This window comes from Pipra filicauda, unplaced genomic scaffold (genome assembly GCF_003945595.2).
Source record: "Pipra filicauda isolate LSUMZ 115617 unplaced genomic scaffold, ASM394559v2 scaffold355_size746361_pilon, whole genome shotgun sequence".
Lineage (NCBI taxonomy): Eukaryota > Metazoa > Chordata > Aves > Passeriformes > Pipridae > Pipra > Pipra filicauda.
The window spans coordinates 212,501-226,974 of NW_024104482.1; the positions used below are offsets into that span (position 1 = coordinate 212,501).

The 14,474-nt window shown below is 35.8% G+C and overlaps 1 long non-coding RNA gene across 2 annotated transcripts; it reads right to left on the bottom strand.

The window, feature by feature from the left end:
- Positions 1–9,435: 9,435 nt before the first annotated feature.
- Positions 9,436–13,010, bottom strand: LOC120323843. Of its 2 annotated transcripts, none has more exons than XR_005564736.1 (3): positions 12,951–13,010; positions 10,018–10,140; positions 9,436–9,569 (listed from the first exon to the last, which is right to left on the bottom strand). It is a non-coding gene; the product is annotated as an uncharacterized LOC120323843 (long non-coding RNA). The 2 variants fall into 2 exon arrangements; XR_005564737.1 differs by lacking the exon at positions 12,951–13,010 and adding an exon at positions 12,867–12,917.
- Positions 13,011–14,474: the final 1,464 nt, after the last annotated feature.

The window sequence follows — 14,474 nt, forward strand, 5'->3', positions numbered from 1 at the left end:
CAGATGCTGTATTTTACTGTTTTAAAGTGAAAAAACCCCAGTTTGTCATCACTACAAAGCAATACAAATTCTCCAGATCAAAACCAGTGTAGACTCAAGTGTATGTATCAGCTAAAAGTTACATTGTAGATTTTTATTTTGCCCTTTAATTTAGTAATTCTGTTCGTTTTGTAATTTGGGGGGGGAAAAGCCAAAACAATAAATCAGCAAAATACAAAAGAAAACGATGATGTATTAGTTACAGTATAAATTTACAACTAATTTTTTACAAATTTTTTAGTGGAAAAAATGAGAGAGAGCATGATCTGAAATGTTTTGGCAATAGCCTAAATAGTTTTGAGGTGGAGAATCCCATTGTGGATCATAATCCCATAATATATCTGCTGTGTCTATCCCTGGTTTCTGTCATAATTTAAACAAGACCTATATAATTTGGTTCTGGATGAAAAGATGTAAGATTGGTATTCAGCCATTTTGGAAGCTCTTTTGTGTCCTATTAAAGTTGCTGCAAAATCATAGAAGCTAGAAATGGGAAAATTTTGTAAAATCAATTTGTATAGTCTCCACTTATCCAAAACTGTTCCCTACAGCGAACTTTTATCCAGTTTAGATTTAAATGACTCAAGCAATGGGTCTCCTGCAACCTCCCTTGAGAGGATGCTTTTACAGAATATTGAATCTTAGTGCTAGAAAATTGTTCTATGCTCTTCAGCCTGCATGTTCCTTGTTATTTAAGGCAAGAATTTTGCAAGTAGAGATAAAGACTGTTTGGAGAGGAGAGTTGATACTTGTTAAGATGTGTCAGCTTTCTTCTCCAGAATCTCCTCTGTGAATGCACATATATTCTTGAAAATTAAGGCCTATAAATTATATATGCTATTTTGGACTCCATCTATTCCCAAACTTCAAAAATTATTACAAGTTGTTCTGCAAGGTTGAATATAAAAATGTCTGATTCCATTTAAATTCAGCAACAAAGAAAAAAGTGCCACACCCTACTGACAATTCTTTCTACCTCCTCCCTTTGATACCATATAAATTATATCAGTGAAATATTTGCGGTGTGACAAACAGTCAGTGTCAAAATGCACAATGATTTTAATAGATTCAGAACTTTATATGTCATTCAATTGTGGTTCTAAAATGCAGATCTCCAAAGTTTGTAACTACAAGTAAAGGAATTATTTCAATTGTCATGATTTTATATTTTGTATTATTTTTTCACCCAGACCATATCAGAATAACTGGAGATTAAAATGCCTGTAAAATACCTATATCATGTTAAAAGGCCTGATATTAACTACAAGAGTCGGTGTTTTTCCATTTTTCTTGATATACAGTCGAGCTCTTTCAAAACACAGGCTTTGTGTGACTGTACATGTTACTTCCTTTTTTTTTTTGTTTTAATTAGTACAGTGACATTAGGTAGGGAATCCATCCTAACTAAAATGCTCATACAGAATAGTTCTCATGCCAAAATGAACCCTTGGTGGTGACTGGCTCATGTGACAGATAATGTTTTAACTAAGAGACTATCACTGATGTGTTAGTACAGCATAGAGCTGGCTTGTTCTTTTAAAATAAATTTAAAAAATTATATGGAAGGTTAGGAGAATGTGTGGTGATATAAAAAGATACCACTGAAAATGGGAATAGAACTTCCCAATAAAGCAGTTAGCGTATTGGTAGGCTACTTACGTTAAAGATTTTACGTTTTATATACCTATAGATTGAGAACTCTCTGAAAATGATGAATCTTATGTCCCTTTGCATATTTAAGCTTTTTAAAGAACCTTAAAACAAATCAGCTAACTTAGAATAACTGTTGTAAAATACTATAGGTCTTCCATAAATCATACAAAGAAAGGCATTCTGAAGTAAAGCCCATCTGTTCCTCATATTGGTCGCAATCAGGTTGTACCCAATGGGAAGATGCATTCTAGAGAAACATGTCCTCTCCGAGTTTGGCTGGTCAGGTGGGAATTAAGATGCTTTTCACCAGGTCAATAATATTAAAACAGGTTTCAGCAAGGTTGCCATGATTTCCATTAGGAATAGATACCATGTTTTAGTGGGCCATGATGCTATTGTTTATCATTGCTGTCTGGAAAGTTTGGTAAATGGCATGATATCAAAAAACCACAGCAAAGTTATTTAAACAAATAATAAGACTTCCCCACAAAATGTGGAAGAAACCCCAAAGAACAATGATCAGGATCAAATGAACCCAGGATCAAAGGTTATATATGGCCACAGTAACTTTGCAAATACAGGTCTTACGGTGGGTGTTTCAAAAACAGGCAGAGATGAAATGAATGGGGTTTTGCCAGAAAACCAGTTCAACACTGTATGAACCGTTAAAGTAAAAACTAGATTACCTGCTGGCTTGCAGTCTGATGGGGAAAGTTCCTCAATAGTGGATAATTTGTAAGCACACATTCTTATTTCAAACAGTAGGTTGCTTGCTCCCTGCTGTTTGAAGAGAGTTTAATATTCATAGACATATCTCAAGCTATTTACTATGACTGAAGTGATAGGTTTTGTTGTTTAGTAGCCCTGCACCATGTGATGGGGCTGCTTTGTGCTGTGAAGCCTCCTTTCACAACACATATATTTTCAGGACTTGAGCATCAGTAGTCCTCATTGGTGTTTTAGTTGAACAGCTTCTTCCCAAAGAAAATCAGAGAACTGGGAGGGAGTGGGACTGGGGCCTTCTAAGACCTTTTTTTTCTAAACCCTGCAGATTCTTAGATGCTACTAGAATTTGCAGAAACTGTGTGACTTACATCTTATAAAGACATATCCTTGCTGCCTATGGTAATTTCTGAGATCTCATGTCACATTTATGAGAACAAGGGTCTTAAAAGCTGATGGCCTGGCCCAAAATCAGTGTGGGTAAAAATATTCTGCACCCTCAAATTCCCTCCTGGTTTCTACAAAAAAAAAGGTGTTCTTTATTTCCTGTCCAAAGCCATGTAGTACAACATTGCTGTAGAGCAATGAACAGCTGCTCTGTTTTTCCTTTACCTCATATATAATATGCATTTCAGTCAGACCGTTTATACCAGTTTAGAACCTGCTAGGGTGAAAAATACTATCTACATTTAAAATTAATTATCTATATAATTTTTTGGTCTTTTGCCAGAACATAGATCTTCTTTTTATTTTTTTCCGTAGCTATTAATTCTTATAATTGCTATTTTATTTTTTACACATATTTATCAAGTAGTTACCCACACTGTCTATCTGATGACCCTGTTAATATTGCATAAAAATTACCTGATAAAACTGCGTAGGATTTTTATTGGAATAACTCTTCACGTCAGTGAGACAATTGTTTTGGAACAGATGGTGTGAAAAGGATATAGTGATATGCTGTTATTTGTTCAAAAAAGATTTTGTTGACACTAAAAAATTTAAACAATCATATAATATACAGGAGCTAATTCAACAGTGAGGCATTAGAGGTCACTGTTTTAAATCATTGTTTTCAATTCAAAATAAGAAAAGAGAGTGCTTAGTTTGAAGGCACACTAATAAGTTGAACAGAGTAATTAAGTGTTGAAGAAAGCACACCTGAAATTTATTTCAAATCATTCTTGATTCTGTCATGTACTGCTACCTTACTTTTTAATATATAATTTACAAACTGTTTCTATAAGATATTTTTCATAAATCTTTTAGTTGATTTCTCTGTTCACTTAGTTATGGATCTTACATGACAAAAACATTTCATTTTCCATTATTCCTTCCTTCGTTCCTTCCTTTCTTCCTTCCCACATTGCCTATGATACACATATTCCTTGTGTTGCACTAGTTGGTCTGACAGGAAGGGTTAATGTTTCACACCTCACTAAATTTCAGGCACAGGAAGTGGAGAAATGATTGTGTGTATGAAAGTCACCACTCCCAATGACCACTGCTCCCATGAAAAGGAGGGTGGAAAAACAGATGAGCTGGGATTTGTAGACTGGGAATCCCTAGTCTGGAATTCATAGACAATTATGACCAGAGAGTTTTGCTTTCTGCATTACACAGGTCATAAAACTTCTTTTATTCTTTCATACAGTGCAGAAAATAAATGCTTGCCTATAGCAAAAGTGAACTGAGCTCAGAAACGTGCATTCCTTTCTGCCATTGCACAGACTGCATCACTTACTGCCCCAGGTCTCTTACAGGCCATTCATGGTAGAGTAATTTGATTCTTATCTGTCACAGGAGGTTGAGCAGCAACCTGAATATACAAATACTTGCAGCATTCATTATTGATAAGACTTGGAAAAGCATTAGATAATGTGTTACTTAATGTATTTATTGTACGTGATTTCAGGTGGATGATCTCTTCAGACCCATGAAGGATTGCATAGCACTCAGCAAATCAACAAACATTTATCTGGTAACTTTTGTGCGTGCATGAATCTTACAATGAGTCAGCTGCAACATAAACCATTGACACAGCAGCTCTTCAACACAGTTTGTCTGTCATCCAGAAGGTGTAACGATGGGAGGCATTCAAGAAAATTGAAAATACTTTCTCTATGCAATCCGAGAAACTTAGGTGTATTTAAAAAACAAAACCAAACCCAATTTCAGACTAAGAATTTTGATGACACAGCTATTTTCACACTATGTATAAACCCCACAGGATACTTTGTCATACAAGCTCCCATGATGTAAAAATTCTTCTGACCCTGAAAGGCATCCCCCAAAGGCTAAGCCTTCCAACAAAATCAATTAAAGAGAAACCAGGCCCCAAAGAAAGGCATAGGTAATATTCACCAGAAAGACACTATGTTCCTAACTCTCATAACATAATTACCATGGCTGGGACAATTACAAATGATTCATTCTGCATCATAGACTGAGTCAGGAATCATAATATGTGGAACAAAATCTTACTGAAAGAAATAAATGTTAAAAGCCTTGCAGTAATTAGTAATGTAGCACAAAATACCTAGCAGTTGAGTTAAGGTGATCCAAGGCTTTGGATGTGATGGCACAGCAAGATAGTTTCTGCAGACATTGCACTTAGGATGAAAGGGCTTGCTGCACACCATTCCAGGCAATAAAAGAGCCACTGTTTTTCAGAAGTCAACATTAAAACCAGGTAGAAAGAAGCATCTATTAAACCAGGCAGAGCAGCACATTAGCATAGAAACATTGCTTTTGGAAGCCCAGCTAGCCAGCTCTTACGTTTCGGACCACTTCAGATACCTTAAAATCACAAAGCAGCATGGGATGACTGATGTTACCTGTCAGTGTGGTGTCTTCCAAGCATCAGTAATATCCCTAATAGAGATTCCTCAGTTAAGGAAGAACTGCTGAATACGCTGGGAGTACAGCAGAGGATGATACAGCCCAGGCTATGAGAATAGGTAAAGATGAGGCACAGCTGATGACTTCTTGGGCAGAAACTCCGTACCATGCCACATTTGTGTCAGATGTGTTAAGCCACAGTTCTCAACCAGAAAAGAAAACAAATCCCAAATCAAAAACCAACAAACCAACAAAAAAACCCCAAAAAATATAACAAACAAAAACCCAACCAAAACCCAACAACCACCAAATTCAGTAGCTGAATGCCAGATTCTCCAGAGAAGTTACAAACTTTTTAGCCCTTTCAAGCCTTCTGCAAGATGTTTTACCACTGCAAGCTCAGATATTATGTATTTTTCCTGGAGTGGCTCCCATTTCACTTATAATTTTTAATGTTATTGTCCCAGTTACTAAGTAACATAAAGTTGCCATACGCATCTTTCCCTTTAAATGCTATTCCTGTGATATACTCAATACTTTAAAGCACTCAGTCAATTCATTTGGGTACATAGAAAGATCAGAGGAACAACATGTTTTATTGACACCAATATTGAAGTGCTTTAACTTCAACAAGCTGTAGTTCCATTCAGTATAGAGTGCTTATTTGTAAATCAGTGTTCCAGTCTGATTTTCATGCTAAGTAAGAAGATTATTAAAGCAAAAGAGTGTATTTTGGAGATATTAAATGTACTATGAACTAATGCAATTCCACAGAAAATGAGAACTTTTCAGAAGTAATGTGGCCACATCCAACTTCAGCTGACAGAAGGATAAGTAGCTTTTTTACATTTAAAACAGTGAAACATTTTGTCCCTTGATTGAGAATTACAGACTCCCACATTTGTAATACTTATTTTAGGCTTGCATAGCTCAGCTTTGAGTCACTGGTCAACTCATTATGATTATGCATTCACTGTTGAAGTGTTATCTATTTGCTCTACACTCTACAAGTACTCCCACAAGGAGAACTTTAATTCCCACAAAGGTATCTTTGGAGGCATTTGTAAACTTGGAATAACTACTACATACTTGTCTTTTTATCTTTTTTTTTTTCAAGTGACAGAGAAGTAGCAATGGGAATATCTAAAATGCCAAAATGTGCACTGTCAGATCCTCACAACATCGCCCTCCTTCCACCATCCTGTCTTTGTTAGGCCAGGGTAATTAATTCTTCTCATGGCTGGTAATTAAAGCCAGACCTCATGGACCTAAACACTTTGGGAAAGAAGATTAATGATAGGGTCTCTGGTTTTGGGCCCCATAAGGGTAGGGAAATCATAATGAGGAGGAGGAGGAATGTGGAGGAAAGAAGTTTGTTCTTCACAGTAATTAGAGAAAATAGCAAACACACAACTTATGGGAAATGAAGAAATGAGTAAAATGACTTTCCAAATCCTTGTCGTCTCCCTTTTTGTGAGAAATTTTTTTTTAGGACATTTCCCATTTCTTCATCTTGAGTGAACCACGAAAGAATGAAATAATTTTCTTCCTACTGTGAAGTGTGGAGGCAGCAGCCACCCAGTACGACTGAGCGCGGCTCAGCTTTGGCTGATGACTGAGTGAACCTGTATCCCAGACATGTTCAGGGCAAGGGCCACTGACCAGTGTATTCTGTGTATCTATTGTTTTATTTTAGAATCTCAAAGAAAGATTGGAAAATCTGTCTTCCAGGACACTAACTGATATAGTATTTTGTTCTTGATTTTATTATTTTTTTAAAAATAACTGTATAGGACTCATTAAAAAAATAATTAAAAATATTAGCTTTTGAGATTGCACTTCCCCACCCCCAAAAGACTCAGTGGTGAACATGGTAAAGTTTTGAAGCAAACTATTTAATACAAAATGTAAAAAATCTGATGAAGTCTACACCTGTATTAGCATTCCTAGAATCATAGCATGGTTTGGGTTGGAAAGGACCTAAAAGATCATCTAGTTCTAGCCCCCCTGACAAAGGCATGGACAAATTAAAACACTTAAATTCAGTGGAGTTAAATCTAATTTGTAGTTGGGTAACTGACATTGGAATCTAACCCAAAGAACATTTATGTACATCTCATGCCCAAGAACAGATCATAAGTGCTTGATTGCAGGATCACTGCTCTCTTTCAGCTGTTGCTGTTATTAATAATGTTTTGTGGTACTAGAACACTAAAGGGACCCTTACCTAATTAGGATCACGTTTGGCTTTGGAAGAAAAATAAATATATTGTGTAAGAAAGAGTTCGCTTTAACATGGAGAGGCAGGTAAAGTGTATTTTGAAGGAAGGAAACAAAGGACAGGGAAAGAAGAAATATAGGAAAAAAACAAAGTTCTTTTTAAGCAAAGTGCTCTTAGGAATGCACAGTGAAGTACTGGTCAGTTCTACACCTTCGTTTGGATCCCAGTTATAAATAGTCTTATAACTGAGCTGAAAAAAATAAAAATCAGTGAGTGTCTCACAATAAACGGAGAAGGCAAGTCCACGTGCCTGCTTAAAACAGCAAGCTGAATAGTTTGTTGGTCCTAATTCATAGTCTTTGAGGGAAAAAAAATAATTTGAGATTTATCTTTCATTTAAACAACTAAAATAAGCAGCCCTGGGATAGTTTCATTTAGTTCTGTTCCAGGCCATACCTATTCTATATGAACTACCCCTAAGCATTATTCAACAATGACAGAATTCATTTTAAAATGATAAGGAAGCTGTCCCATTAGGTTCTCTAATTACATAGGAACTTCTTTTATCTCCACAAACAAAAATTAATAGGAAAATTACAGAACTGGATCCTCGCCACAGGAATCTGTTCCCCTGCCTCTTCTCTCTAATGTGAGTCAGTTTTGTACTTGAATTTTTACCAAGTGTGGAAATGTATGTTAGCAATGAGATTCTGTAAACCTTCTGATTCAATGGAACTTTAGAGGTCTGGACTCCAAGTATTTAACTTAGGTTTATTGTCTCACTGCTTTTTATGGAACCTTATGTGTATTAAGCTCTGCCTAGTACGCCATGTATGTTAAGTTTCCAGCAATATTTTTTCCCTAGTTTATCACTTTTTTTACTGAAGATCACAGAAATACCAAAGTAAAACTAGTAAACCAGGAAGAGCTTACCTTTTTCAAATCTTTCCAGCAGCTTATAACAGTATCTGTGCTTCATCTCGTTATTTATTTGACTTGTGTTTCAGAGTGGACTCCAAGTTTTAGGTAATAACTTACATGTCTCAGACCTTAGAATGACAAAAAAAGGCCATTCACAAAGAGCATCTACACAAATTTTCATGTGTGTGCACACATGCATATATATCAACTAAGGAGTGAAAAAGACTTGTTATACACTCTCAAAAATGTAAAGTGTACCAGAATGGGAAACTGGTGCATATTTAACTGGTGTATATTTAAAACAATTAGCATGCAATTCAAACCTTGGCTGGAATTGAAGTGAGCTTTGGATGCCAAGACCTTAAAAGCAGATCCCTCCAAAGTGGGAAAAAGTTTATTGAAAACCAATCCAAGTGTTTAAAGGGTTAGAAATGTAAAGGCAGGCTTAGATTTTCTCTGACCTGACAGTGCTGGCTTTTGAGCCACCTTCCTAGAGTTTTCAGTATTCTTCACTGTTGTGATAGCTTGTGCAGTTTCCAGAAGGTCATGATTAATGACATAGGCTGGATTTACGGACAAACACGCAGAGTCCAGAATTACAACTCTAGAGTTGATAAGAGTCTAATTAGCATTTTAGAGGCTGTGGAACAGTAAAAATTAGAGTCTCTCCTGGTAATGGAAGAAGGCCTGAATCTTTTCTGAAGGAACTTGTCCTATACTTCTGGAACAGGAAGAGCCATCAGAACAGACCTAATGCTTAAGAAACAGCATGGGAAAAGTTCAAAGTCTCATTTGGACCTATGCATCTCATGAGAAAGATCTGAGACTGTAAAGATGAATGTAATAACTGGCAAGAGAAATAATATAAGTAAAAATTTTCCATGGCAGAGAGTTAAGAATTAATTATTTCTATAATGTAGGGTTGAGCATATGTGATTGTTCATATACAAGTAAATAACGCCCATAAATATACTAGTCATCTTGACTAAACTAAAAGGTAAGTAAATATTTATTTAAAACAACTTTGGTACAGGAATTATATTTATGATAGAGTTGTCTGGATTTCTGTTCATGCACCTTTTTATTTTTGGTTTTCTCCTGATACTCCAGTGTAGAATGGTCCAAAATTCAGAGCGTTTTCATTCCTATTGTTTCGTGTTTTTGAGGATTACTATTGCAGAAAGAGAAAAGAATGTATGATCATTAGTGATGGGTAGGAAAACAAGTGTTAATACTCAGTCCTAACTAATCTGACCATGAAGGAAGCAGAAATGTACATTTGTCTAGAGGATGCAGTTCATATTTTGTTGACGGACAGAAATAAGAGAAAACTTAGGGGGGGAAAGAAGGAGGAATAAATGGCTATAAGAACCAAAATCTTCCAGTTCCTTTTCCAAGTCTGACCCAGCTCATGTATGCATTTGCCTGGCTAAAGACTAAGTTCAAAAATAGCTCTGAACTTTTAGCAAGTGTGTAACTGTATTGTACAAGATAGGACCTACGTTCTTCAAGTTAAATAAACATAATGAACAGACACGAGTTATATCCTAAAAGTCTAGGTTTTCTTCATATTTTTTAAATGTTAGGAGGATAAAGTGGATTTGTGAGCTTTTAATCACCTTTGTTGTAAGCTTGTCTCTTCAAGGGGCTTCCAGAGCAAAGCAAGTCACAGCCTGATTGATCATTTTTAAAAGGGATTCCATTGGCCACACATGCACTCAAAGCAGAGTCTTTTATATTTTCTGTGACAAAAGTAATCTTCGTTAGGTTCACAAGGTGAATATAGAAAAAAAACCTAAGAGAATGAGAACTAGAAGAAACTTGCATTTCCCATTCTCAGGCTTACAGTACAGTGTTTCCCACTTTCAGCCATATGGGAATTCCTCTCCCACAAAAATAATTGAGTAACCAAACCTTTTTACTCTTCTTTTCTCAAGAGATATGAAGCAACTAGAAGCAGTCAGAAGTGCTGGATAGTCCTAAGAAAACTCCATGGAAAACAAAAACAAGCCCCCAAAACTTTACATAAATCTGAGTCATCCTCATTGACTTTGTTGTTTACTGCTGAATTCTGTTTTTAAAACAGCAATAACAAGGAAGAAATTTACAGTTATTTAAACACTGTGGACAGGCTTTGCTAAGCTGCAGTGCCTTAGCTACTGATAAAACAAATTAGCATCAGAGTAAGAATAGGACAAGATAGTGCTATGACAGAAATAATATAAGAAATAATAAGAACCCAGGTGTACATAATTAAGATTGTAATTCAAGCAAAGGGTTCTGGTGACATCATTTATCAATGTCACTACAAACTCTCAATGGAATTACAGCTTTGTATGTAGGATTCAGATATATGTGATTTGTTAGAATACATGAGGAATGTTTCTATTAAAAGTAGACAGACAATATGTTAACCTCAAGTAGTGGTGGTGACAGGATGAGGTACAAAGAAAAAAGGTTTTTTTCTTATTCTATCAAAGGAAGAAGGATGAAAAATAGTATTTTTAAGATATTTGGAAATTAAATTTGTTTAAAATACTGGCTAGGGATTTTTTCCCCTGAAAATCAGAAAAAGTTTTGGTTCTACTGTGATTCAACACTTCAATAAAAACCAGAGTTCTACTGAAAAAGTGAACAAAGGGAAAGCCAAAACTAGTGATTTTTCCATCTCATTGTATAGCATAAAATCACTTTAAAATAAGCTCAAGAAAAAAATTTCCATTAAAAGGATGGTATAAAATATTTACAATTAAACACACTGTAAAGTTAGTAGTAAATTATTAATTGCAAATTAACTCATTTTTAGGAGGAAAAAAGAGTGAACATTGATGCTTTTAAATACACATGCTGAAAGGAGATTATAATCTTCACTCTTTCTGATTCTGGTTTTGTTTATTTTTATAGCCAGAATACTTTTATAAAGATAATTATGAAACAGAGGCTCCACTGTCTGTGTGAATTTTAAGGGCCTTAAATGAACTTAAAAGGCTAATTAATATAAAATAACATTCTTAAATTAGGCCCCTAAATATAATTTAATGCCGAACTAGATACCTTGTGGATTTCTCAGCCTTGCTCAAGCGTCCACAGACCTTGCACATTAAAAGTGAATAGCATCTCCTTGAGAAGGTATCACTTAGTAAACAGTGACGCCTCCCAGAAATACAGTGCAGAATTATGTGAGACTTGAGTACTGACTGATTACAGAGAAAGATCCTAACCAATGCAGTGAGGAAAAGATTTCCTTTGACTTGATAAACTTAGCACTAAATCTCACCTGCATGAAGTGCCTACAGCTATGGGTATAAAAATTCTTGAAATTGTTCAAGGCACTGTGTGGATTTTTCAGTTTTGGTCACTTTCTGAAGTACTCTAATTGAAACCCATAAATAGGATTCATTTTTAAGTGTACAGCAAAACTTGTGATACTCTTGAATACAATCTGAAATGTGTTTATGGATTCTATATGATCACTGATAATATCAGCAATTTTCAAATTTTGCCATTTGTAGGCTGCAAAACTACCTCAGAAGATAATGTATTCTCTAAAACTTTCGGAAAATACTGACTGATGTAATAAAGTCATGGGGGTTTTAGTTCTCATTATAGAATTGTGGGGTTTTAGTTCTCTGTTGCTCAAGTGCATAACTTTTGTGAAAACTGAAATGCACAAAGACTTGGGAACTTATGGAACAATAGCACTTCTACTCCAAGTTCACAAGTCTTGAAAGTTTAGCTTTGTACTTGATGCTTGAAGAGAACGGCTTGAACAAGTAGTAGTTTTGACCTTGAGTAACTTAATTTGGAAAGGAAATTTGGCCAAACTAGCTCAATGCAGGACTTCTCATCAAGGATTAATGCAGAGGATCAATATGAACTTTTTATAGCAGACTATTTTTGAAAGAGGACAACAAAAGGTTAGAATACTTTAAAACTTGAAAAAGCAAATTAGTATACTTAAAGTGGGCAGAATGGAAATGTAAAAAGCAAGGATCTTGATTTCATGCCAGTATTTAGTAATACAATACAACTAAAATATAGAGAAAACTGACTTTAAAATGATATTTTTGTATCTTGGTGCAACCATAGCTGAGCTTATAAGCATTTGTCTATCCTGTCTTCTCATCTCTTCATGGTGGTACTGAATGGCAAACACTCATGATTGCAATTGACTGATGTTACTGTCATAATTTTTCTATTTTCTACAGGGTCAAAATTGCATATGAACATATGTCTTTATTTGAAAGTTTAAAGACTTAATTACCTCCTAAACAAAAGAGTAACGAAAAACACATAAACACAGCTCTTCTTTAAGTTCCTGTACACACAAATCTCACTCCTGGAAGCATAAGAGCTCCTGTAATAGGGAATCAGGCCCTTTAATAGCTCTGTCACTAGAAGAAGATATTTATGCACAACCTTATGTTACCTTAACAAAGGACCTAAAGGACAGATTGATCCCACTTACTGTCCCCATCACTGTCTGCTCTCCCCTTGTCTCTCCCTTAACTACAAATCAAACTATAATATGGCTTCTTAGCACAACTCAAACCTGACATTTTTCTCTCCTGTCATATGGCAGACTCGCAAGACCTTACTATGCACATTTATGTTCAGAGAAGTTTGTGACCTAGAGGAAGCTCCATGAGCACTGGGGCTGTTTATGAGGTTTAGCAGGTATCTTCAGCTACCCAAATGGAATTCCAGCTAACCGAATGGAATGGCTATTCCAGCCACCCATCTGTGACAGATTCCAGTACATTTCAATCCATTTCAGAATACCATTAAAAGGCTGGTTAAATCTTTGTGGATCACACGAAATGTGTTTTAAGAAACATTGTACAAGCTTTACACAGAAGTAAAAATTTTCTAGTATGATGATTTAAATCAGGGTCTCAAAATTTTCTGTTTCTGACTCTTGTTAAGCCAACTATTCAAGTAGTTTCTTCTTCATAGGCTTCTCCAGTCTTCACCTGTGGTCTTTGGAAGCAGAGCAAGCTAAGTTCCTGAAAAGCAGCAAACAGTTTTGCCAGATAAGGTACCTTCTTGAGATCTTCCTCTCCTCTTTCCCTTACTTTGAGTTTTTTCCTGAGGATGAGGCAATGGCATCAACTTCTTAATTCACTTTTCAGTTCAGAGAAAAATTTAGAAAAAAAAGTTATTTGTAGGACATGGTTTTCTCGGCCCTGAAATTTCAGTTTTTCCTTGTTCTTCTTTTCTCATTCATTTCTGTCTTTTGTAATTTCTGTGTTTCTTCTCTCTGGACCATAGTTCGTGTCTTCCCTCTCCTTGAAGCTGACTGTATCTTTAAAGAGAGGTGAGGATGCTTTAGGCGATGGAGAAAGACCATGATTGTTTTTCTCCAAACCTCTACATTCTGGTTTGGAAATTAATTGGGAGTTAGTGATATTTTCAGTAATGGCTGGTTGATACACTGTTTTCAAACGTGAGCTCTGCTTTCAACAGCAGAACGATAAAGATGTGATGCTTAATAATGAAGAACAGCATTTTTTATTTTACAAAACAAGCCTCTCAGCTTCAGTGGTGTTATTCATGAATAACACCTTGTGCATATGCATTATGAGACAGTGCTTAATTGAATGATTGCATAATATGTTGTTCCACAGAATAAAATATGAAATATTCATTAGGCCAGAGAGGGAGTTAGAATGCCTGGTGGTTAAATCACTCACTAGGGAAATCCAGCTCCTACTCCTTTCTCCAAGTGAATGTGTAAGTAGTTTATACAAAAAGGTTTTAAAAGCAACTAGGATTTTTTTCCCAAAATCTACTGTACTCTCATGGCTAGTGTACTATCCCAACAGGCAGGATTATGGTCTGACTGGGGCATGGAAAGACAGTTAAACATAGATCACCTACATCCTTTCATGCAGTTAAAGTGGTCAGATACGCTTTAACCACTAGGCAGCTGGGTTTAATGGAACCAAAATCTCCCCATAGATTTTATTTTTCAGGAAATTATTGTCTTGGTATAGGTGCCTCATTCAGGAAAGGGTTTCCAGATGTGACTCCAGAGTGGAAGGAAGCACTTTATTGCAGTTTAAATCCACACTCA